The following is a 25,849-nucleotide window of genomic DNA, read 5'->3' on the forward strand; positions in this document are numbered from 1 at the left end:
TACTTGTGCTGTCCTGAGGGTCCAAAAACAGCCCTACAAACTGACATCAGGAACCTGGACTGGTGAGTTTTCTTTCCCAGGGAAAAGAGCCGATGTTTTGCTCCGAGTCCTGTGGCCCTGAGCGGGCATCTGACCGCAAAATATCCGAACATCGAAGGATAAGTCCCAGACAGGAGCTGCCCCCTCCTCATACTTGTGCTGCCCTGACAGTCCCAGGGGAGCCCTACAAACTGACATCAGGAACCTGGACTGGTGAGTTTTCTTTCCCAGGGAAAAGAGCCGATGTTTGCGCTCCGACTCCTGTTGCCATGAGCCGGCAGCTGAGTGCAAAAAATCCGAACATCGAAGGATAAGTCCCAGACAGGAGCTGCCCCCACCTCATACTTGTGCTGCCCTGACAGTCCCAGGGGAGCCCTACAAACTGACATCAGGGACCTGGACTGGTGAGTTTTCTTTCCCAGGGAAAAGAGCCGATGTTTGCGCTCCGAGTCCTGTGGTCCGGAACGGGCAGCTGAGTGCAAAAAATCCGAACATCGAAGGATAAGTCCCAGACAGGAGCTGCCCCCACCTCATACTTGTGCTGCCCTGACAGTCCAAAAAGAGCTCTACAAACTGACATCAGGAACCTGGACTGGTGAGTTTTCTTTCCCAGGGAAAAGAGCCGATGTTTGCGCTCCGAGTCCTGTGGCCCTGAGCGGGCAGCTGAGTGCAAAAAATCCAAACATCGAAGGATAAGTCCCAGACAGGAGCTGCCCCCACCTCATACTTGTGCTGCCCTGACAGTCCCAGGGGAGCTCTACAAACTGACATCAGGAACCTGGACTGGTGAGTTTTCTTTCCCAGGGAAAAGAGCCGATATTTGCGCTCCGACTCCTGTGGCCCTGAGCCGGCAGCTGACTGCAAAAAATCCGAACATCGAAGGATAAGTCCCAGCCAGGAGCTGCCCCCACCTCATATTTGTGCTACCCTGAGAGTCCAAAAAGAGCTCTACAAACTGACATCAGGAACCTGGACTGGTGAGTTTTCTTTCCCAGGGAAAAGAGCCGATGTTTGCGCTCCGACTCCTGTGGCCCTGAGCCGGCAGCTGACTGCACAAATTCCGAACATCGAAGGATAAGTCCCAGACAGGAGCTGCCCCCACCTCATACTTGTGCTGCCCTGAGAGTCCCAGGGGAGCCCTCCAAACTGACATCAGGAACCTGGACTGGTGAGTTTTCTTTCCCAGGGAAAAGAGCCGATGTTTGCGCTCCGAGTCCTGTGGTCAGGAACGGGCAGCTGACTGCAAAAAATCCGAACATCGAAGGATAAGTCCCAGACAGGCGCTGCCCCCTCCTCATACTTGTGCTGCCCTGACAGTCCCAGGGGAGCCCTACAAACTGACATCAGGATCCTGGACTGGTGAGTTTTCTTTCCCAGGGAAAAGAGCCGATGTTTGCGCCCCGAGTCCTGTGGCCCTGAGCCGGCAGGTGACCGCACAAATTCCGAACATCGAAGGATAAGTCCCAGAAAGCAGCTGCCCCCACCTCATACTTGTGCTGCCCTGACAGTCTCAGGGGAGCCCTACAAACTGACATCAGGAACCTGGACTGGTGAGTTTTCTTTCCCAGGGAAAAGAGCCGATGTTTGCGCTCCGAGTCCTGTGGCCCTGAGCCGGCAGCTGACTGCAAAAAATCCGAACATCGAAGGATAAGTCCCAGACAGGCGCTGCCCCCTCCTCATACTTGTGCTGTCCTGACAGTCCCAGGGGAGCCCTACAAACTGACATCAGGAACCTGGACTGGTGAGTTTTCTTTCCCAGGGAAAAGAGCCGATGTTTGCGCCCCGAGTCCTGTGGCCCTGAGCCGGCAGCTGACCGCACAAATTCCGAACATCGAAGGATAAGTCCCAGAAAGCAGCTGCCCCCACCTCATACTTGTGCTGCCCTGACAGTCTCAGGGGAGCCCTACAAACTGACATCAGGAACCTGGACTGGTGAGTTTTCTTTCCCAGGGGAAAGAGCCGATGTTTGCGCTCCGAGTCCTGTGGCCCTGAGCCGGCAGCTGACTGCAAAAAATCGGAACATCGAAGGATAAGTCCCAGACAGGAGCTGCCCCCACCTCATACTTGTGCTGCCCTGAGAGTTCAAAAAGAGCTCTACAAACTGACATCAGGAACCTGGACTGGTGAGTTTTCTTTCCCAGGGAAAACAGCCGATATTTGCGCTCCGAGTCCTGTGGCCCTGAGCACGCAGCTGACCGCACAAATTCAGAACATCGAAGGATAAGTCCCAGACAGGAGCTGCCACCACCTCATACTTGTGCTGCCCTGACAGTCGCAGGGGAGCTCTACAAACTGACATCAGGAACCTGGACTGGTGAGTTTTCTTTCCCAGGGAAAAGAGCCGATGTTTGCGCTCCGACTCCTGTGGCCCTGAGCCGGCAGCTGACCGCACAAATTCCGAACATCGAAGGATAAGTCCCAGACAGGAGCTGCCCCCACCTCATACTTGTGCTGCCCTGAGAGTCCCAGGGGAGCCCTCCAAACTGACATCAGGAACCTGGACTGGTGAGTTTTCTTTCCCAGGGAAAAGAGCCGATGTTTGCGCTCCGAGTCCTGTGGTCAGGAACGGGCAGCTGAGTGCAAAAAATCCGAACATCGAAGGATAAGTCCCAGACAGGAGCTGCCCCCACCTCATACTTGTGCTGCCCTGACAGTCCCAGGGGAGCCCTACAAACTGACATCAGGAACCTGGACTGGTGAGTTTTCTTTCCCAGGGAAAAGAGCCGATGTTTGCGCTCCGACTCCTGTGGCCCTGAGCCGGCAGCTGACTGCAAAAAATCGGAACATCGAAGGATAAGTCCCAGACAGGAGCTGCCCCCACCTCATACTTGTTCTGCCCTGAGAGTCCAAAAAGAGCTCTACAAACTGACATCAGGAACCTGGACTGGTGAGTTTTCTTTCCCAGGGAAAAGAGCCGATGTTTGCGCTCCGAGTCCTGTAGCCCTGAGCCGGCAGCTGACTGCAAAAATTCCGGACATCGAAGGATAAGTCCCAGCCATGAGGCTGCCCCCGCCTCATACTTGTGCTGCCCTGACAGTCCCAGGGGAGCCCTACAAACTGACATCAGGAACCTGGACTGGTGACTTTTCTTTCCCAGGGAAAAGAGCCGATGTTTGCGCTCCGAGTTCTGTGGCCCTGAGCCGGCAGCTGACTGCAAAAAATCCGAACATCGAAGGATAATTCCCAGACAGGAGCTGCCCCCACCTCATACTTGTGCTGCTCTGACAGTCCAAAAAGAGCTCTACAAACTGACGTCAGGAACCTGGACTGGTGAGTTTTCTTTCCCAGGGAAAAGAGCCAATGTTTGCGCTCCGACTCCTGTGGCCCGGAGCGGGCAGCTGAGTGCAAAAAATCCGAACATCGAAGGATAAGTCCCAGACAGGAGCTGCCCCCACCTCATACTTGTGCTGCCCTGAGAGTTCAAAAAGAGCTCTACAAACTGACATCAGGAACCTGGACTGGTGAGTTTTCTTTCCCAGGGAAAAGAGCCGATGTTTGCGCTCCGACTCCTGTGGCCCTGAGCCGGCAGCTGACTGCAAAAAATCCGAACATCGAAGGATAAGTCCCAGACAGGCGCTGCCCCCTCCTCATACTTGTGCTGCCCTGACAGTCCCAGGGGAGCCCTACAAACTGACATCAGGAACCCGGACTGGTGAGTTTTCTTTCCCAGGGAAAAGAGCCGATGTTTGCGCCCAGAGTCCTGTGGCCCTGAGCCGGCAGGTGACCGCACAAATTCCGAACATCGAAGGATAAGTCCCAGAAAGCAGCTGCCCCCACCTCATACTTGTGCTGCCCTGACAGTCTCAGGGGAGCCCTACAAACTGACATCAGGAACCTGGACTGGTGAGTTTTCTTTCCCAGGGAAAAGAGCCGATGTTTGCGCTCCGAGTCCTGTAGCCCTGAGCCGGCAGCTGACTGCAAAAATTCCGGACATCGAAGGATAAGTCCCAGCCATGAGGCTGCCCCCGCCTCATACTTGTGCTGCCCTGACAGTCCCAGGGGAGCCCTACAAACTGACATCAGGAACCTGGACTGGTGACTTTTCTTTCCCAGGGAAAAGAGCCGATGTTTGCGCTCCGAGTTCTGTGGCCCTGAGCCGGCAGCTGACTGCAAAAAATCCGAACATCGAAGGATAATTCCCAGACAGGAGCTGCCCCCACCTCATACTTGTGCTGCTCTGACAGTCCAAATAGAGCTCTACAAACTGACGTCAGGAACCTGGACTGGTGAGTTTTCTTTCCCAGGGAAAAGAGCCAATGTTTGCGCTCCGACTCCTGTGGCCCGGAGCGGGCAGCTGAGTGCAAAAAATCCGAACATCGAAGGATAAGTCCCAGACAGGAGCTGCCCCCACCTCATACTTGTGCTGCCCTGAGAGTTCAAAAAGAGCTCTACAAAATGACATCAGGAACCTGGACTGGTGAGTTTTCTTTCCCAGGGAAAAGAGCCGATGTTTGCGCTCCGACTCCTGTGGCCCTGAGCCGGCAGCTGACTGCAAAAAATCCGAACATCGAAGGATAAGTCCCAGACAGGCGCTGCCCCCTCCTCATACTTGTGCTGCCCTGACAGTCCCAGGGGAGCCCTACAAACTGACATCAGGAACCCGGACTGGTGAGTTTTCTTTCCCAGGGAAAAGAGCCGATGTTTGCGCCCAGAGTCCTGTGGCCCTGAGCCGGCAGGTGACCGCACAAATTCCGAACATCGAAGGATAAGTCCCAGAAAGCAGCTGCCCCCACCTCATACTTGTGCTGCCCTGACAGTCTCAGGGGAGCCCTACAAACTGACATCAGGAACCTGGACTGGTGAGTTTTCTTTCCCAGGGAAAAGAGCCGATGTTTGCGCTCCGAGTCCTGTGGCCCTGAGCCGGCAGCTGACTGCAAAAAATCCGAACATCGAAGGATAAATCCCAGACAGGAGCTGCCCCCACCTCATACTTGTGCTGCCCTGAGAGTTCAAAAAGAGCTCTACAAACTGACATCAGGAACCTGGACTGGTGAGTTTTCTTTCCCAGGGAAAAGAGCCGATGTTTGCGCTCCGAGTTCTGTGGCCCTGAGCGGGCAGCTGACTGCAAAAAATTGGAACATCGAAGGATAAGTCCCAGACAGGAGCTGCCTCCTCCTCATACTTGTGCTGCCCTGACAGTCCCAGGGGAGCCCTACAAACTGACATCAGGGACCTGGACTGGTGAGTTTTCTTTCCCAGGGAAAAGAGCCGATGTTTGCGCTCCGAGTCCTGTGGTCCGGAACGGGCAGCTGAGTGCAAAAAATCCGAACATCGAAGGATAAGTCCCAGACAGGAGCTGCCCCCACCTCATACTTGTGCTGCCCTGACAGTCCAAAAAGTGCTCTAAAAACTGACATCAGGAACCTGGACTGGTGAGTTTTCTTTCCCAGGGAAAAGAGCCGATGTTTGCGCTCCGAGTCCTGTGGCCCTGAGCGGGCAGCTGAGTGCAAAAAATCCAAACATCGAAGGATAAGTCCCAGACAGGAGCTGCCCCCACCTCATACTTGTGCTGCCCTGACAGTCCCAGGGGAGCTCTACAAACTGACATCAGGAACCTGGACTGGTGAGTTTTCTTTCCCAGGGAAAAGAGCCGATATTTGCGCTCCGACTCCTGTGGCCCTGAGCCGGCAGCTGACTGCAAAAAATCCGAACATCGAAGGATAAGTCCCAGCCAGGAGCTGCCCCCACCTCATATTTGTGCTACCCTGAGAGTCCAAAAAGAGCTCTACAAACTGACATCAGGAACCTGGACTGGTGAGTTTTCTTTCCCAGGGAAAAGAGCCGATGTTTGCGCTCCGACTCCTGTGGCCCTGAGCCGGCAGCTGACTGCACAAATTCCGAACATCGAAGGATAAGTCCCAGACAGGAGCTGCCCCCACCTCATACTTGTGCTGCCCTGAGAGTCCCAGGGGAGCCCTCCAAACTGACATCAGGAACCTGGACTGGTGAGTTTTCTTTCCCAGGGAAAAGAGCCGATGTTTGCGCTCCGAGTCCTGTGGTCAGGAACGGGCAGCTGACTGCAAAAAATCCGAACATCGAAGGATAAGTCCCAGACAGGCGCTGCCCCCTCCTCATACTTGTGCTGCCCTGACAGTCCCAGGGGAGCCCTACAAACTGACATCAGGATCCTGGACTGGTGAGTTTTCTTTCCCAGGGAAAAGAGCCGATGTTTGCGCCCCGAGTCCTGTGGCCCTGAGCCGGCAGGTGACCGCACAAATTCCGAACATCGAAGGATAAGTCCCAGAAAGCAGCTGCCCCCACCTCATACTTGTGCTGCCCTGACAGTCTCAGGGGAGCCCTACAAACTGACATCAGGAACCTGGACTGGTGAGTTTTCTTTCCCAGGGAAAAGAGCCGATGTTTGCGCTCCGAGTCCTGTGGCCCTGAGCCGGCAGCTGACTGCAAAAAATCCGAACATCGAAGGATAAGTCCCAGACAGGCGCTGCCCCCTCCTCATACTTGTGCTGTCCTGACAGTCCCAGGGGAGCCCTACAAACTGACATCAGGAACCTGGACTGGTGAGTTTTCTTTCCCAGGGAAAAGAGCCGATGTTTGCGCCCCGAGTCCTGTGGCCCTGAGCCGGCAGCTGACCGCACAAATTCCGAACATCGAAGGATAAGTCCCAGAAAGCAGCTGCCCCCACCTCATACTTGTGCTGCCCTGACAGTCTCAGGGGAGCCCTACAAACTGACATCAGGAACCTGGACTGGTGAGTTTTCTTTCCCAGGGAAAAGAGCCGATGTTTGCGCTCCGAGTCCTGTGGCCCTGAGCCGGCAGCTGACTGCAAAAAATCGGAACATCGAAGGATAAGTCCCAGACAGGAGCTGCCCCCACCTCATACTTGTGCTGCCCTGAGAGTTCAAAAAGAGCTCTACAAACTGACATCAGGAACCTGGACTGGTGAGTTTTCTTTCCCAGGGAAAACAGCCGATATTTGCGCTCCGAGTCCTGTGGCCCTGAGCACGCAGCTGACCGCACAAATTCAGAACATCGAAGGATAAGTCCCAGACAGGAGCTGCCACCACCTCATACTTGTGCTGCCCTGACAGTCGCAGGGGAGCTCTACAAACTGACATCAGGAACCTGGACTGGTGAGTTTTCTTTCCCAGGGAAAAGAGCCGATGTTTGCGCTCCGACTCCTGTGGCCCTGAGCCGGCAGCTGACCGCACAAATTCCGAACATCGAAGGATAAGTCCCAGACAGGAGCTGCCCCCACCTCATACTTGTGCTGCCCTGAGAGTCCCAGGGGAGCCCTCCAAACTGACATCAGGAACCTGGACTGGTGAGTTTTCTTTCCCAGGGAAAAGAGCCGATGTTTGCGCTCCGAGTCCTGTGGTCAGGAACGGGCAGCTGAGTGCAAAAAATCCGAACATCGAAGGATAAGTCCCAGACAGGAGCTGCCCCCACCTCATACTTGTGCTGCCCTGACAGTCCCAGGGGAGCCCTACAAACTGACATCAGGAACCTGGACTGGTGAGTTTTCTTTCCCAGGGAAAAGAGCCGATGTTTGCGCTCCGACTCCTGTGGCCCTGAGCCGGCAGCTGACTGCAAAAAATCGGAACATCGAAGGATAAGTCCCAGACAGGAGCTGCCCCCACCTCATACTTGTTCTGCCCTGAGAGTCCAAAAAGAGCTCTACAAACTGACATCAGGAACCTGGACTGGTGAGTTTTCTTTCCCAGGGAAAAGAGCCGATGTTTGCGCTCCGAGTCCTGTAGCCCTGAGCCGGCAGCTGACTGCAAAAATTCCGGACATCGAAGGATAAGTCCCAGCCATGAGGCTGCCCCCGCCTCATACTTGTGCTGCCCTGACAGTCCCAGGGGAGCCCTACAAACTGACATCAGGAACCTGGACTGGTGACTTTTCTTTCCCAGGGAAAAGAGCCGATGTTTGCGCTCCGAGTTCTGTGGCCCTGAGCCGGCAGCTGACTGCAAAAAATCCGAACATCGAAGGATAATTCCCAGACAGGAGCTGCCCCCACCTCATACTTGTGCTGCTCTGACAGTCCAAAAAGAGCTCTACAAACTGACGTCAGGAACCTGGACTGGTGAGTTTTCTTTCCCAGGGAAAAGAGCCAATGTTTGCGCTCCGACTCCTGTGGCCCGGAGCGGGCAGCTGAGTGCAAAAAATCCGAACATCGAAGGATAAGTCCCAGACAGGAGCTGCCCCCACCTCATACTTGTGCTGCCCTGAGAGTTCAAAAAGAGCTCTACAAACTGACATCAGGAACCTGGACTGGTGAGTTTTCTTTCCCAGGGAAAAGAGCCGATGTTTGCGCTCCGACTCCTGTGGCCCTGAGCCGGCAGCTGACTGCAAAAAATCCGAACATCGAAGGATAAGTCCCAGACAGGCGCTGCCCCCTCCTCATACTTGTGCTGCCCTGACAGTCCCAGGGGAGCCCTACAAACTGACATCAGGAACCCGGACTGGTGAGTTTTCTTTCCCAGGGAAAAGAGCCGATGTTTGCGCCCAGAGTCCTGTGGCCCTGAGCCGGCAGGTGACCGCACAAATTCCGAACATCGAAGGATAAGTCCCAGAAAGCAGCTGCCCCCACCTCATACTTGTGCTGCCCTGACAGTCTCAGGGGAGCCCTACAAACTGACATCAGGAACCTGGACTGGTGAGTTTTCTTTCCCAGGGAAAAGAGCCGATGTTTGCGCTCCGAGTCCTGTAGCCCTGAGCCGGCAGCTGACTGCAAAAATTCCGGACATCGAAGGATAAGTCCCAGCCATGAGGCTGCCCCCGCCTCATACTTGTGCTGCCCTGACAGTCCCAGGGGAGCCCTACAAACTGACATCAGGAACCTGGACTGGTGACTTTTCTTTCCCAGGGAAAAGAGCCGATGTTTGCGCTCCGAGTTCTGTGGCCCTGAGCCGGCAGCTGACTGCAAAAAATCCGAACATCGAAGGATAATTCCCAGACAGGAGCTGCCCCCACCTCATACTTGTGCTGCTCTGACAGTCCAAATAGAGCTCTACAAACTGACGTCAGGAACCTGGACTGGTGAGTTTTCTTTCCCAGGGAAAAGAGCCAATGTTTGCGCTCCGACTCCTGTGGCCCGGAGCGGGCAGCTGAGTGCAAAAAATCCGAACATCGAAGGATAAGTCCCAGACAGGAGCTGCCCCCACCTCATACTTGTGCTGCCCTGAGAGTTCAAAAAGAGCTCTACAAAATGACATCAGGAACCTGGACTGGTGAGTTTTCTTTCCCAGGGAAAAGAGCCGATGTTTGCGCTCCGACTCCTGTGGCCCTGAGCCGGCAGCTGACTGCAAAAAATCCGAACATCGAAGGATAAGTCCCAGACAGGCGCTGCCCCCTCCTCATACTTGTGCTGCCCTGACAGTCCCAGGGGAGCCCTACAAACTGACATCAGGAACCCGGACTGGTGAGTTTTCTTTCCCAGGGAAAAGAGCCGATGTTTGCGCCCAGAGTCCTGTGGCCCTGAGCCGGCAGGTGACCGCACAAATTCCGAACATCGAAGGATAAGTCCCAGAAAGCAGCTGCCCCCACCTCATACTTGTGCTGCCCTGACAGTCTCAGGGGAGCCCTACAAACTGACATCAGGAACCTGGACTGGTGAGTTTTCTTTCCCAGGGAAAAGAGCCGATGTTTGCGCTCCGAGTCCTGTGGCCCTGAGCCGGCAGCTGACTGCAAAAAATCCGAACATCGAAGGATAAATCCCAGACAGGAGCTGCCCCCACCTCATACTTGTGCTGCCCTGAGAGTTCAAAAAGAGCTCTACAAACTGACATCAGGAACCTGGACTGGTGAGTTTTCTTTCCCAGGGAAAAGAGCCGATGTTTGCGCTCCGAGTCCTGTGGCCCTGAGCGGGCAGCTGACTGCAAAAAATTGGAACATCGAAGGATAAGTCCCAGACAGGAGCTGCCTCCTCCTCATACTTGTGCTGCTCTGACAGTCCCAGGGGAGCCCTACAAACTGACATCAGGAACCTGGACTGGTGAGTTTTCTTTCCCAGGGAAAAGAGCCGATGTTTGCGCCCCGAGTCCTGTGGCCGTGAGCCGGCGGCTGACCGCACAAATTCCGAACATCGAAGGATAAGTCCCAGACAGGAGCTGCCCCCACCTCATACTTGTGCTGCCTTGACAGTCCCTATGGAGCCCTACAAACTGACATCAGGGACCTGGACTGGTGAGTTTTCTTTCCCAGGGAAAAGAGCCGATGTTTGCGCTCCGAGTCCTGTGGCCGTGAGCATGCAGCTGACTGCAAAAAATCCGAACATCGCAGGATAAGCCCCAGAAAGGAGCTGCCCCCACCTCATACTTGTGCTGCCCTGAGAGTCCAAAAAGAGCTCTACAAACTGACATCAGGAACCTGGACTGGTGAGTTTTCTTTCCCAGGGAAAAGAGCCGATGTTTGCGCTCCGAGTCCTGTGGCCCTGAGCCGGCAGCTGAGTGCAAAAAATCCGAACATCGAAGGATAAGTCCCAGACAGGAGCTGCCCCCACCTCATACTTGTGCTGCCCTGAGAGTTCAAAAAGAGCCCTACAAACTGACATCAGGAACCTGGACTGGTGAGTTTTCTTTCCCAGGGAAAAGAGCCGATGTTTGCGCTCCGACTCCTGTGGCCCTGAGCCGGCAGCTGACTGCAAAAAATCAGAACATCGAAGGATAAGTCCCAGACAGGAGCTGCCCCCACCTCATACTTGTGCTGCCCTGAGAGTCCAAAAAGAGCTCTACAAACTGACATCAAGAACCTGGACTGGTGAGTTTTCTTTCCCAGGGAAAAGAGCCGATGTTTGCGCTCCGACTGCTGTGGCCCTGCGCCCGCAGCTGACCGCACAAATTCGGAACATCGAAGGATAAGTCCCAGACAGGAGCTGCTCCCACCTCATACTTGTGCTGTCCTGAGAGTCCAAAAAGAGCCCTACAAACTGACATCAGGAACCCGGACTGGTGAGTTTTCTTTCCCAGGGTAAAGAGCCGATGTTTGCGCTCCGAGTCCTGTGGCCGTGAGCCGGCAGCTGACCGCACAAATTCCGAACATCGAAGGATAAGTCCCAGAAAGGAGCTGCCCCTACCTCATACTTGTGCTGCCCTGACAGTCCCAGGGGAGCCCTACAAACTGACATCAGGAACCTGGACTGGTGAGTTTTCTTTCCCAGGGAAAAGAGCCGATGTTTGCGCTCCGAGTCCTGTGGCCCTGAGCCGGCAGCTGACTGCAAAAAATCCGAACATCGAAGGATAAGTCCCAGACAGGAGCTGCCCCCACCTCATACTTGTGCTGCCCTGACAGTCCCAGGGGAGCCCTACAAACTGACATCAGGAACCTGGACTGGTGAGTTTTCTTTCCCAGGGAAAAGAGCCGATGTTTGCGCTCCGAGTCCTGTGGCCCTGAGCCGGCAGCTGACTGCAAAAAATCCGAACATCGAAGGATAAGTCCCAGCCAGGAGCTGCCCCCACCTCATACTTGTGCTACCCTGAGAGTTCAAAAAGAGCTCTACAAACTGACATCAGGAACCTGGACTGGTGAGTTTTCTTTCCCAGGGAAAAGAGCCGATGTTTGCGCTCCGAGTCCTGTGGCCCTGAGCCGGCAGCTGACTGCAAAAAATGGGAACATCGAAGGATAAGTCCCAGACAGGAGCTGCCCCCACCTCATACTTGTGCTGCCCTGAGAGTCCAAAAAGAGCTCTACAAACTGACATCAGGAACCTGGACTGGTGAGTTTTCTTTCCCAGGGAAAAGAGCCGATGTTTGCGCTCCGACTCCTGTGACCCTGAGCCGGCAGCTGACCGCACAAATTCCGAACATCGAAGGATAAGTCCCAGAAAGGAGCTGCCCCTACCTCATACTTGTGCTGCCCTGACAGTCCCAGGGGAGCCCTAAAAACTGACATCAGGAACCTGGACTGGTGAGTTTTCTTTCCCAGGGAAAAGAGCCGATGTTTGCGCTCCGAGTCCTGTGGCCCTGAGCCGGCAGCTGACCGCACAAATTCCGAACATCGAAGGATAAGTCCCAGACAGGATCTGCCCCCACCTCATACTTGTGATGCCCTGAGGGTCCCAGGGGAGCCATCCAAACTGACATCAGGAACCTGGACTGGTGAGTTTTCTTTCCCAGGGAAAAGAGCCGATGTTTGCGCTCCGAGTCCTGTGGCCCTGAGCCGGCAGCTGACTGCAAAAAATGGGAACATCGAAGGATAAATCCCAGACAGGAGCTGCCCCCACCTCATACTTGTGCTGCCCTGACAGTCCCTGGGGAGCCCTACAAACTGACATCAGGAACCTGGACTGGTGAGTTTTCCTTCCCAGGGAAAAGAGCCGATGTTTGCGCTCCGAGTCCTGTGGCCCTGAGCCGGCAGCTGACTGCAAAAAATCGGAACATCGAAGGATAAGTCCCAGACAGGAGCTGCCGCCACCTCATACTTTTCCTGCCCTGAGAGTCCAAAAAGAGCTCTACAAAATGACATCAGGAACCTGGACTGGTGAGTTTTCTTTCCCTGGGAAAAGAGCCGATGTTTGCGCTTCGAGTCCTGTGGCCGTGAGCCGGCAGCTGACTGCAAAAAATCGGAACATCGAAGATTAAGTCCCAGACAGGAGCTGCCCCCACCTCATACTTGTGCTGCCCTGAGAGCCCAAAACGAGCTCTACAAACTGACATCAGGAACCTGGACTGGTGAGTTTTCTTCTCCAGGGAAAAGAGCCGATGTTTGCGCTCCTAGTCCTGTGGCCCTGAGCCGGCAGCTGACCGCAAAAATTCCGAACATCGAAGGATAAGTCCCAGACAGGAGCTGCCCCCACCTCATACTTGTGCTGTCCTGAGGGTCCAAAAACAGCCCTACAAACTGACATCAGGAACCTGGACTGGTGAGTTTTCTTTCCCAGGGAAAAGAGCCGATGTTTTGCTCCGAGTCCTGTGGCCCTGAGCGGGCATCTGACCGCAAAATATCCGAACATCGAAGGATAAGTCCCAGACAGGAGCTGCCCCCTCCTCATACTTGTGCTGCCCTGACAGTCCCAGGGGAGCCCTACAAACTGACATCAGGAACCTGGACTGGTGAGTTTTCTTTCCCAGGGAAAAGAGCCGATGTTTGCGCTCCGACTCCTGTGGCCCTGAGCCGGCAGCTGAGTGCAAAAAATCCGAACATCGAAGGATAAGTCCCAGACAGGAGCTGCCCCCACCTCATACTTGTGCTGCCCTGACAGTCCCAGGGGAGCCCTACAAACTGACATCAGGGACCTGGACTGGTGAGTTTTCTTTCCCAGGGAAAAGAGCCGATGTTTGCGCTCCGAGTCCTGTGGTCCGGAACGGGCAGCTGAGTGCAAAAAATCCGAACATCGAAGGATAAGTCCCAGACAGGAGCTGCCCCCACCTCATACTTGTGCTGCCCTGACAGTCCAAAAAGAGCTCTACAAACTGACATCAGGAACCTGGACTGGTGAGTTTTCTTTCCCAGGGAAAAGAGCCGATGTTTGCGCTCCGAGTCCTGTGGCCCTGAGCGGGTAGCTGAGTGCAAAAAATCCAAACATCGAAGGATAAGTCCCAGACAGGAGCTGCCCCCACCTCATACTTGTGCTGCCCTGACAGTCCCAGGGGAGCTCTACAAACTAACATCAGGAACCTGGACTGGTGAGTTTTCTTTCCCAGGGAAAAGAGCCGATATTTGCGCTCCGACTCCTGTGGCCCTGAGCCGGCAGCTGACTGCAAAAAATCCGAACATCGAAGGATAAGTCCCAGCCAGGAGCTGCCCCCACCTCATATTTGTGCTACCCTGAGAGTCCACAAAGAGCTCTACAAACTGACATCAGGAACCTGGACTGGTGAGTTTTCTTTCCCAGGGAAAAGAGCCGATGTTTGCGCTCCGACTCCTGTGGCCCTGAGCCGGCAGCTGACTGCACAAATTCCGAACATCGAAGGATAAGTCCCAGACAGGAGCTGCCCCCACCTCATACTTGTGCTGCCCTGAGAGTCCCAGGGGAGCCCTCCAAACTGACATCAGGAACCTGGACTGGTGAGTTTTCTTTCCCAGGGAAAAGAGCCGATGTTTGCGCTCCGAGTCCTGTGGTCAGGAACGGGCAGCTGACTGCAAAAAATCCGAACATCGAAGGATAAGTCCCAGACAGGCGCTGCCCCCTCCTCATACTTGTGCTGCCCTGACAGTCCCAGGGGAGCCCTACAAACTGACATCAGGATCCTGGACTGGTGAGTTTTCTTTCCCAGGGAAAAGAGCCGATGTTTGCGCCCCGAGTCCTGTGGCCCTGAGCCGGCAGGTGACCGCACAAATTCCGAACATCGAAGGATAAGTCCCAGAAAGCAGCTGCCCCCACCTCATACTTGTGCTGCCCTGACAGTCTCAGGGGAGCCCTACAAACTGACATCAGGAACCTGGACTGGTGAGTTTTCTTTCCCAGGGAAAAGAGCCGATGTTTGCGCTCCGAGTCCTGTGGCCCTGAGCCGGCAGCTGACTGCAAAAAATCCGAACATCGAAGGATAAGTCCCAGACAGGCGCTGCCCCCTCCTCATACTTGTGCTGTCCTGACAGTCCCAGGGGAGCCCTACAAACTGACATCAGGAACCTGGACTGGTGAGTTTTCTTTCCCAGGGAAAAGAGCCGATGTTTGCGCCCCGAGTCCTGTGGCCCTGAGCCGGCAGCTGACCGCACAAATTCCGAACATCGAAGGATAAGTCCCAGAAAGCAGCTGCCCCCACCTCATACTTGTGCTGCCCTGACAGTCTCAGGGGAGCCCTACAAACTGACATCAGGAACCTGGACTGGTGAGTTTTCTTTCCCAGGGGAAAGAGCCGATGTTTGCGCTCCGAGTCCTGTGGCCCTGAGCCGGCAGCTGACTGCAAAAAATCGGAACATCGAAGGATAAGTCCCAGACAGGAGCTGCCCCCACCTCATACTTGTGCTGCCCTGAGAGTTCAAAAAGAGCTCTACAAACTGACATCAGGAACCTGGACTGGTGAGTTTTCTTTCCCAGGGAAAAGAGCCGATGTTTGCGCTCCGACTCCTGTGGCCCTAAACAGGCAGCTGACCGCACAAATTCCGAACATCGAAGGATAAGTCCCAGACAGGAGCTGCCCCCACCTCATACTTGTGCTGCCCTGAGAGTCCCAGGGGAGCCCTCCAAACTGACATCAGGAACCTGGACTGGTGAGTTTTCTTTCCCAGGGAAAAGAGCCGATGTTTGCGCTCCGAGTCCTGTGGTCAGGAACGGGCAGCTGAGTGCAAAAAATCCGAACATCGAAGGATAAGTCCCAGACAGGAGCTGCCCCCACCTCATACTTGTGCTGCCCTGACAGTCCCAGGGGAGCCCTACAAACTGACATCAGGAACCTGGACTGGTGAGTTTTCTTTCCCAGGGAAAAGAGCCGATGTTTGCGCTCCGACTCCTGTGGCCCTGAGCCGGCAGCTGACTGCAAAAAATCGGAACATCGAAGGATAAGTCCCAGACAGGAGCTGCCCCCACCTCATACTTGTTCTGCCCTGAGAGTCCAAAAAGAGCTCTACAAACTGACATCAGGAACCTGGACTGGTGAGTTTTCTTTCCCAGGGAAAAGAGCCGATGTTTGCGCTCCGAGTCCTGTAGCCCTGAGCCGGCAGCTGACTGCAAAAAATCCGGACATCGAAGGATAAGTCCCAGCCATGAGGCTGCCCCCGCCTCATACTTGTGCTGCCCTGACAGTCCCAGGGGAGCCCTACAAACTGACATCAGGAACCTGGACTGGTGACTTTTCTTTCCCAGGGAAAAGAGCCGATGTTTGCGCTCCGAGTTCTGTGGCCCTGAGCCGGCAGCTTACTGCAAAAAATCCGAACATCGAAGGATAATTCCCAGACAGGAGCTGCCCCCACCTCATACTTGTGCTGCTCTGACAGTCCAAAAAGAGCTCTACAAACTGACGTCAGGAACCTGGACTGGTGAGTTTTCTTTCCCAGGGAAAAGAGCCAATGTTTGCGCTCCGACTCCTGTGGCCCTGAGCGGGCAGCAGAGTGCAAAAAATCCGAACATCGAAGGATAAGTCCCAGACAGGAGCTGCCCCCACCTCATACTTGTGCTGCCCTGAGAGTTCAAAAAGAGCTCTACAAACTGACATCAGGAACCTGGACTGGTGAGTTTTCTTTCCCAGGGAAAAGAGCCGATGTTTGCGCTCCGACTCCTGTGGCCCTGAGCCGGCAGCTGACCGCAGAAATTCGGAACATCGAAGGATAAGTCCCAGACAGGAGCTGCCCCCACCTCATACTTGTGCTGCCCTGAGAGTCCAAAAAGAGCTCTACAAACTGACATCAGGGACCTGGACTGGTGAGTTTTCTTTCCCAGGGAAAAGAGCCGATGTTTGCGCTCCGAGTACTGTGGCCCTGAGCCGGCAGCTGACTGCAAAAAATCCGAACATCGAAGGATAAGTCCCAGACAGGAGCTGCCCCCTCCTCATACTTGTGCTGCCCTGACAGTCCCAGGGGATCCCTACAAACTGACATCAGGAATCCGGACTGGTGAGTTTCCTTTCCCAGGGAAAAGAGCCGATGTTTGCGCCCCGAGTCCTGTGGCCCTGAGCCGGCAGGTGACCGCACAAATTCCAAACATCGAAGGATAAGTCCCAGACAGGAGCTTCCCCCACCTCATACTTGTGCTGCCCTAAAAGTCCAAAAAGAGCTCTACAAACTGACATCAGGAACCTGGACTGGTGAGTTTTCTTTCCCAGGGAAAAGAGCCGATGTTTGCGCTCCGAGTCCTGTGTTCCTGAGCCGGCAGCTGACTGCAAAAAATCCGAACATCGAAGGATGATCCCAGACAGGAGCTGCCCCCTCCTCATACTTGTGCTGCCCTGACAGTCCCAGGGGATCCCTACAAACTGACATCAGGAACCCGGACTGGTGAGTTTTCTTTCCCAGGGAAAAGAGCCGATGTTTGCGCTCCGAGTCCTGTGGCCCTGAGCCGGCAGGTAACCGCACAAATTCCGAACACCGAAGGATAAGTCCCAGAAAGGAACTGCCCCCACCTCATACTTGTGCTGCTCTGACAGTCTCAGGGGAGCCCTACAAACTGACATCAGGAACCTGGACTGGTGAGTTTTCTTTCCCAGGGAAAAGAGCCGATGTTTGCGCTCCGAGTCCTGTGGCCCTGAGCCGGCAGCTGACTGCAAAAAATCCGTACATCGAAGGATAAATCCCAGACAGGAGCTGCCCCCACCTCATACTTGTGCTGCCCTGAGAATTCAAAAAGAGCTCTACAAACTGACATCAGGAACCTGGACTGGTGAGTTTTCTTTCCCAGGGAAAAGAGCCGATGTTTGCGCTCCGACTCCTGTCGCCCTGAGCGGGTAGCTGACTGCAAAAAATTGGAACATCGAAGGATAAGTCCCAGACAAAAGCTGCCCCCACCTCATACTTGTGCTGCCGTGAAAGTCCCTAGGGAGCCCTACAAACTGACATCAGGAACCTGGACTGGTGAGTTTTCTTTCCCAGGGAAAAGAGCCGATGTTTGTGCTCCGAGTCCTGTGGCCCTGAGCGGGCATCTGACCGCAAAAAATCCGAACATCGAAGGATAAGTCCCAGACAGGAGCTGCCCCCACCTCATACTTGTGCTGCCCTGAGAGTTCAAAAAGAGACCTACAAACTGACATCAGGAACCTGGACTGGTGAGTTTTCTTTCCCAGGGAAAAGAGCCGATGTTTGCGCTCCGAGTCCTGTGGCCCTGAGCGGGCAGCCGAGTGCAAAAAATCCGAACATCGAAGGATAAGTCCCAGACAGGATCTGCCCCCACCTCATACTTGTGCTACACTGAGAGTCCCAGGGGAGCCCTCCAAACTGACATCAGGAACCTGGACTGGTGAGTTTTCTTTCCCAGGGAAAAGAGCCGATGTTTGCGCTCCGAGTCCTGTGGCCCTGAGCCGGCCGCTGACCGCACAAATTCCGAACATCGAAGGATAAGTCCCAGAAAGGAGCTGCCCCTACCTCATACTTGTGCTGCCCTGAGAGTCCAAAAAGAGCCCTACAAACTGACATCAGGAACCTGGACTGGTGAGTTTTCTTTCCCAGGGAAAAGAGCCGATGTTTGCGCCCCGAGTCCTGTGGCCCTGAGCGGGCAGCTGACCGCACAAATTCCGAACATCGAAGGATAAGTCCCAGACAGGAGCTGCCCCCACCTCATACTTGTGCTGCCCTGACAGTCCCAGGGGAGCCCTACAAACTGACATAAGGAACCTGGACTGGTGAGTTTTCTTTCCCAGGGAAAAGAGCCGATGTTTGCGCTCCGAGTCCTGTGGCCCTGAGCCGGTAGCTGACTGCAAAAAATCGGAACATCGAAGGATAAGTCCCAGACAGGAGCTGCCCCCACCTCATACTTGTGCTGCCCTGAGAGTCCCAGGGGAGCCCTCCAAACTGACATCAGGAACCTGAACTGGTGAGTTTTCTTTCCCAGGGAAAAGAGCCGATGTTTGCGCTCCGAGTCCTGTGGTCAGGAACGGGCAGCTGAGTGCAAAAAATCCGAACATCGAAGGATAAGTCCCAGACAGGAGCTGCCCCCACCTCATACTTGTGCTGCCCTGACAGTCCCAGGGGAGCAATACAAACTGACATCAGGAACCTGGACTGGTGAGTTTTCTTTCCCAGGGAAAAGAGCCGATGTTTGCGCTCCGAGTCCTGTGGCCCTGAGCCGGCAGCTGACCGCACAAATTCAGAACATCGAAGGATAAGTCCCAGACAGCAGCTGCCCCCACCTCATACTTTTGCTGTCCTGAGAGTCCAAAAAGAGCCCTACAAACTGACATCAGGAACCCGGACTGGTGAGTTTTCTTTCCCAGGGAAGAGAGCCGATGTTTGCGCTCCGAGTCCTGTGGCCGTGAGCCGGCAGCTGAACGCACAAATTCCGAACATCGAAGGATAAGTCCCAGAAAGGAGCTGCCCCCACCTCATACTTGTGCTACCCTGAGAGTTCAAAAAGAGCTCTACAAACTGACATCAGGAACCTGGACTGGTGAGTTTTCTTTCCCAGGGAAAAGAGACGATGTTTGCGCTCCGACTCCTGTGGCCCTGAGCGGGCAGCTGACTGCAAAAAATTGGAACATCGAAGGATAAGTCCCAGAGAAGAGCTGCCCCCACCTCATACTTGTGCTGCACTGAGAGTCCCAGGGGAGCCCTACAAACTGACATCAGGAACCTGGACTGGTGAGTTTTCTTTCCCAGGGAAAAGAGCCGATGTTTGCGCTCCGAGTCCTGTGGCCCTGAGCCGGTAGCTGACTGCAAAAAATCAAAACATCGAAGGATAAGTCCCAGACAGGAGCTGCCCCCACCTCATACTTGTGCTGCCCTGACAGTCCCAGGGGAGCCCTACAAACTGACATCAGGAACCTGGACTGGTGAGTTTTCTTTCCCAGGGAAAAGAGCCGATGTTTGCGCTCCGACTCCTGTGGCCCTGAGCCGGCAGCTGACTGCAAAAAATCCGAACATCGAAGGATAAGTCCCAGCCAGGAGCTGCCCCCACCTCATACTTGTGCTACCCTGAGAGTCCAAAAAGAGCTCTACAAACTGACATCAGGAACCTGGACTGGTGAGTTTTCTTTCCCAGGGAAAAGAGCCGATGTTTGCGCCCTGAGTCCTGTGGCCCTGAGCGGGCAGCTGACCGCACAAATTCCGAACATCGAAGGATAATTCCCAGACAGGAGCTGCCCCCACCTCATAATTGTGCTGCCCTGACAGTCCCTGGGGAGCCCTACAAACTGACATCAGGAACCTGGACTGGTGAGTTTTCTTTCCCAGGGAAAAGAGCCGATGTTTGCGCTCCGAGTCCTGTGGCCCTGAGCCGGTAGCTGACTGCAAAAAATCGGAACATCGAAGGATAAGTCCCAGACAGGAGCTGCCCCCACCTCATACTTGTGCTGCCCTGACAGTCCCAGGGGATCCCTACAAACTGACATCAGGAACCTGGACTGGTGAGTTTTCTTTCCCAGGGAAAAGAGCCGATGTTTGCGCTCCGAGTCCTGTGGCCCTGAGCCGGCAGCTGACTGCAAAAAATCCGAACATCGAAGGATAAGTCCCAGACAGGAGCTGCCCCCACCTCATACTTGTGCTGCCCTGAGAGTCCAAAAAGAGCTCTACAAACTGACATCAGGAACCTGGACTGGTGAGTTTTCTTTCCCAGGGAAAAGAGCCGATGTTTGCGCTCCGAGTCCTGTGGCCCTGAGCGGGCAGCTGAGTGCAAAAAATCCGAACATCGAAGGATAAGTCCCAGAGAGGCGCTGCCCCCTCCTCATACTTGTGCTGCCCTGACAGTCACAGGGGAGCCCTACAAACTGAAATCAGGAACCTGGACTGGTGAGTTTTCTTTCCCAGGGAAAAGAGCCGATGTTTGCGCCCTGAGTCCTGTGGCCCTGAGCCGGCAGCTGACCGCACAAATTCCGAACATCGAAGGATAAGTCCCAGAAAGCAGCTGCCCCCACCTCATACTTGTGCTGCCCTGAGAGTTCAAAAAGATCTCTACAAACTGACATCAGGAACCTGGACTGGTGAGTTTTCTTTCCCAGGGAAAAGAGCCGATGTTTGCGCTCCGAGTCCTGTGGCCCTGAGCCGGCAGCTGACCGCACAAATTCGGAACATCGAAGGATAAGTCCCAGAAAGGAGCTGCCCCTACCTCATACTTGTGCTGCCCTGAGAGTCCAAAAAGAGCTCTACAAACTGACATCAGGAACCTGGACTGGTGAGTTTTCTTTCCCAGGGAAAAGAGACGATGTTTGCGCTCCGACTCCTGTGGCCCTGAGCCGGCAGCTGACTGCAAAAAATCCGAACATCGAAGGATAAGTCCCAGACAGGAGCTGCCCCCTCCTCATACTTGTGCTGCCCTGACAGTCCCAGGGGAGCCCTACAAACTGTCATCAGGAACCCGGACTGGTGAGTTTTCTTTCCCAGGGAAAAGAGCCGATGTTTGCGCTCCGAGTCCTGTGGCCGTGAGCCGGTCGCTGATCGCACAAATTCTGAACATCGAAGGATAAGTCCCAGAAAAGAGCTGCCCCTACCTCATACTTGTGCTGCCCTGACAGTCCCAGGGGAGCCCTACAAACTGACATCAGGAACCTGGACTGGTGAGTTTTCTTTCCCAGGGAAAAGAGCCGATGTTTGCGCCCTAAGTCCTGTGGCCCTGAGCCGGCAGCTGACCGCACAAATTCCGAACATCGAAGGATAAGTCCCAGACAGGAGCTGCCCCCACCTCATACTTGTGCTGCCCTGAGAGTCCCAGGGGAGCCCTCCAAACTGACATCAGGAACCTGGACTGGTGAGTTTTCTTTCCCAGGGAAAAGAGCCGATGTTTGCGCTCCGAGTCCTGTGGTCAGGAACGGGCAGCTGACTGCAAAAAATCCGAACATCGAAGGATAAGTCCCAGACAGGAGCTGCCCCCACCTCATACTTGTGCTGCCCTGACAGTCCCAGGGGAGCCCTACAAACTGACATCAGGAACCTGGACTGGTGAGTTTTCTTTCCCAGGGAAAAGAGCCGATGTTTGCGCTCCGACTCCTGTGGCCCTGAGTCGGCAGCTGACTGCAAAAAATCCGAACATCGAAGGATAAGTCCCAGAAAGGAGCCGCCCCCACCTCATACTTGTGCTACCCTGAGAGTCCATAAAGAGCTCTACAAACTGACATCAGGAACCTGGACTGGTGAGTTTTCTTTCCCAGGGAAAAGAGCCGATGTTTGCGCCCCGAGTCCTGTGGCCCTGAGCCGGCAGCTGACCGCACAAATTCCGAACATCGAAGGATAAGTCCCAGACAGGAGCTGCCCCCACCTCATACTTGTGCTGCCCTGACAGTCCCAGGGGAGCCCTACAAACTGACATCAGGAACCTGGACTGGTGAGTTTTCTTTCCCAGGGAAAAGAGCCGATGTTTGCGCTCTGAGTCCTGTGGCCCTGTGCCGGCAGCTGACCGCACAAATTCCGAACATCGAAGGATAAGTCCCAGACAGGAGCTGCCCCCACCTCATACTTGTGCTGCCCTGACAGTCCCAGGGGAGCCCTACAAACTGACATCAGGAACCTGGACTGGTGAGTTTTCTTTCCCAGGGAAAAGAGCCGATGTTTGCGCTCCGACTCCTGTGGCCCTGAGCCGGCAGCTGACTGCAAAAAATCGGAACATCAAAGGATAAGTCCCAGACAGGAGCTGCCCCCACCTCATACTTGTTCTGCCCTGAGAGTCCAAAAAGAGCTCTACAAACTGACATCAGGAACCTGGACTGGTGAGTTTTCTTTCCCAGGGAAAAGAGCCGATGTTTGCGCTCCGAGTCCTGTAGCCCTGAGCCGGCAGCTGACTGCAAAAAATCCGGACATCGAAGGATAAGTCCCAGCCATGAGGCTGCCCCCACCTCATACTTGTGCTGCCCTGACAGTCCCAGGGGAGCCCTACAAACTGACATCAGGAACCTGGACTGGTGAGTTTTCTTTGCCAGGGAAAAGAGCCGATGTTTGCGCTCCGAGTCCTGTGGCCCTGAGCACGCAGCTGACTGCAAAAAATCCGAACATCGAAGGATAAGTCCCAGACAGGAGCTGCCCCCACCTCATACTTGTGCTGCCCTGACAGTCCAAAAAGAGCTCTACAAACTGACGTCAGGAACCTGGACTGGTGAGTTTTCTTTCCCAGGGAAAAGAGCCAATGTTTGCGCTCCGAGTCCTGTGGCCCTGAGCGGGCAGCTGAGTGCAAAAAATCCGAACATCGAAGGATAAGTCCCAGACAGGAGCTGCCCCCACCTCATACTTGTGCTGCCCTGAGAGTTCAAAAAGAGCTCTACAAACTGACATCAGGAACCTGGACTGGTGAGTTTTCTTTCCCAGGGAAAAGAGCCGATGTTTGCGCTCCGAGTCCTGTGGCCCTGAGCCGGCAGCTGACCGCAGAAATTCGGAACATCGAAGGATAAGTCCCAGACAGGAGCTGCCCCCACCTCATACTTGTGCTGCCCTGAGAGTCCAAAAAGAGCTCTACAAACTGACATCAGGAACCTGGACTGGTGAGTTTTCTTTCCCAAGGAAAAGAGCCGATGTTTGCGCTCCGAGTCCTGTGGCCCTGAGCCGGCAGCTGACCGCAGAAATTCGGAACATCGAAGGATAAGTCCCAGACAGGAGCTGCCCCCACCTCATACTTGTGCTGCCCTGAGAGTCCAAAAAGAGCTCTACAAACTGACATCAGGGACCTGGACTGGTGAGTTTTCTTTCCCAGGGAAAAGAGCCGATGTTTGCGCTCCGAGTACTGTGGCCCTGAGCCGGCAGCTGACTGCAAAAAATCCGAACATCGAAGGATAAGTCCCAGACAGGAGCTGCCCCCTCCTCATACTTGTGCTGCCCTGACAGTCCCAGGGGATCCCTACAAACTGACATCAGGAATCCGGACTGGTGAGTTTCCTTTCCCAGGGAAAAGAGCCGATGTTTGCGCCCCGAGTCCTGTGGCCCTGAGCCGGCAGGTGACCGCACAAATTCCAAACATCGAAGGATAAGTCCCAGAAAGGAGCTGCCCCCACCTCATACTTGTGCTGCCCTGACAGTCTCAGGGGAGCCCTACAAACTGACATCAGGAACCTGGACTGGTGAGTTTTCTATCCCAGGGAAAAGAGCCGATGTTTGCGCTCCGAGTCCTGTGGCCCTGAGCCGGCAGCTGACCGCACAAATTCGGAACATCGAAGGATAAGTCCCAGACAGGAGCTTCCCCCACCTCATACTTGTGCTGCCCTAAAAGTCCAAAAAGAGCTCTACAAACTGACATCAGGAACCTGGACTGGTGAGTTTTCTTTCCCAGGGAAAAGAGCCGATGTTTGCGCTCCGAGTCCTGTGTCCCTGAGCCGGCAGCTGACTGCAAAAAATCCGAACATCGAAGGATGATCCCAGACAGGAGCTGCCCCCTCCTCATACCAGTGCTGCCCTGACAGTCCCAGGGGATCCCTACAAACTGACATCAGGAACCCGGACTGGTGAGTTTTCTTTCCCAGGGAAAAGAGCCGATGTTTGCGCTCCGAGTCCTGTGGCCCTGAGCCGGAAGGTGACCGCACAAATTCCGAACACCGAAGGATAAGTCCCAGAAAGGAACTGCCCCCACCTCATACTTGTGCTGCCCTGACAGTCTCAGGGGAGACCTACAAACTGACATCAGGAACCTGGACTGGTGAGTTTTCTATCCCAGGGAAAAGAGCCTATGTTTGCGCTCCGAGTCCTGTGGCCCTGAGCCGGCAGCTGACTGCAAAAAATCCGAACATCGAAGGATAAATCCCAGACAGGAGCTGCCTCCACCTCATACTTGTGCTGCCTTGAGAATTCAAAAAGAGCTCTACAAACTGACATCAGGAACCTGGACTGGTGAGTTTTCTTTCCCAGGGAAAAGAGCCGATGTTTGCGCTCCGACTCCTGTCGCCCTGAGCGGGTAGCTGACTGCAAAAAATTGGAACATCGAAGGATAAGTCCCAGACAAGAGCTGCCCCCACCTCATACTTGTGCTGCCGTGAAAGTCCCTAGGGAGCCCTACAAACTGACATCAGGAACCTGGACTGGTGAGTTTTCTTTCCCAGGGAAAAGAGCCGATGTTTGTGCTCCGAGTCCTGTGGCCCTGAGCGGGCATCTGACCGCAAAAAATCCGAACATCGAAGGATAAGTCCCAGACAGGAGCTGCCCCCACCTCATACTTGTGCTGCCCTGAGAGTTCAAAAAGAGACCTACAAACTGACATCAGGAACCTGGACTGGTGAGTTTTCTTTCCCAGGGAAAAGAGACGATGTTTGCGCTCCGAGTCCTGTGGCCCTGAGCGGGCAGCTGAGTGCAAAAAATCCGAACATCGAAGGATAAGTCCCAGACAGGATCTGCCCCCACCTCATACTTGTGCTACACTGAGAGTCCCAGGGGAGCCCTCCAAACTGACATCAGGAACCTGGACTGGTGAGTTTTCTTTCCCAGGGAAAAGAGCCGATGTTTGCGCTCCGAGTCCTGTGGCCCTGAGCCGGCCGCTGACCGCACAAATTCCGAACATCGAAGGATAAGTCCCAGAAAGGAGCTGCCCCTACCTCATACTTGTGCTGCCCTGAGAGTCCAAAAAGAGCCCTACAAACTGACATCAGGAACCTGGACTGGTGAGTTTTCTTTCCCAGGGAAAAGAGCCGATGTTTGCGCTCCGAGTCCTGTGGCCCTGAGCGGGCAGCTGACCGCACAAATTCCGAACATCGAAGGATAAGTCCCAGACAGGAGCTGCCCCCACCTCATACTTGTGCTGCCCTGAGAGTCCCAGGGGAGCCCTCCAAACTGACATCAGGAACCTGAACTGGTGAGTTTTCTTTCCCAGGGAAAAGAGCCGATGTTTGCGCTCCGAGTCCTGTGGTCAGGAACGGGCAGCTGAGTGCAAAAATCCGAACATCGAAGGATAAGTCCCAGACAGGAGCTGCCCCCACCTCATACTTGTGCTGCCCTGACAGTCCCAGGGGAGCAATACAAACTGACATCAAAAACCTGGACTGGTGAGTTTTCTTTCCCAGGGAAAAGAGCCGATGTTTGCGCTCCGAGTCCTGTGGCCCTGAGCCGGCAGCTGACCGCACAAATTCAGAACATCGAAGGATAAGTCCCAGACAGCAGCTGCCCCCAACTCATACTTTTGCTGTCCTGAGAGTCCAAAAAGAGCCCTACAAACTGACATCAGGAACCCGGACTGGTGAGTTTTCTTTCCCAGGGAAGAGAGCCGATGTTTGCGCTCCGAGTCCTGTGGCCCTGAGCCGGCCGCTGGCCGCACAAATTCCGAACATCGAAGGATAAGTCCCAGAAAGCAGCTGCCCCTACCTCATACTTGTGCTGCCCTGACAGTCCCAGGGGAGCCCTACAAACTGACATCAGGAACCTGGACTGG

This window comes from Taeniopygia guttata, chromosome 6 (genome assembly GCF_048771995.1).
Source record: "Taeniopygia guttata chromosome 6, bTaeGut7.mat, whole genome shotgun sequence".
NCBI lineage: Eukaryota > Metazoa > Chordata > Aves > Passeriformes > Estrildidae > Taeniopygia > Taeniopygia guttata.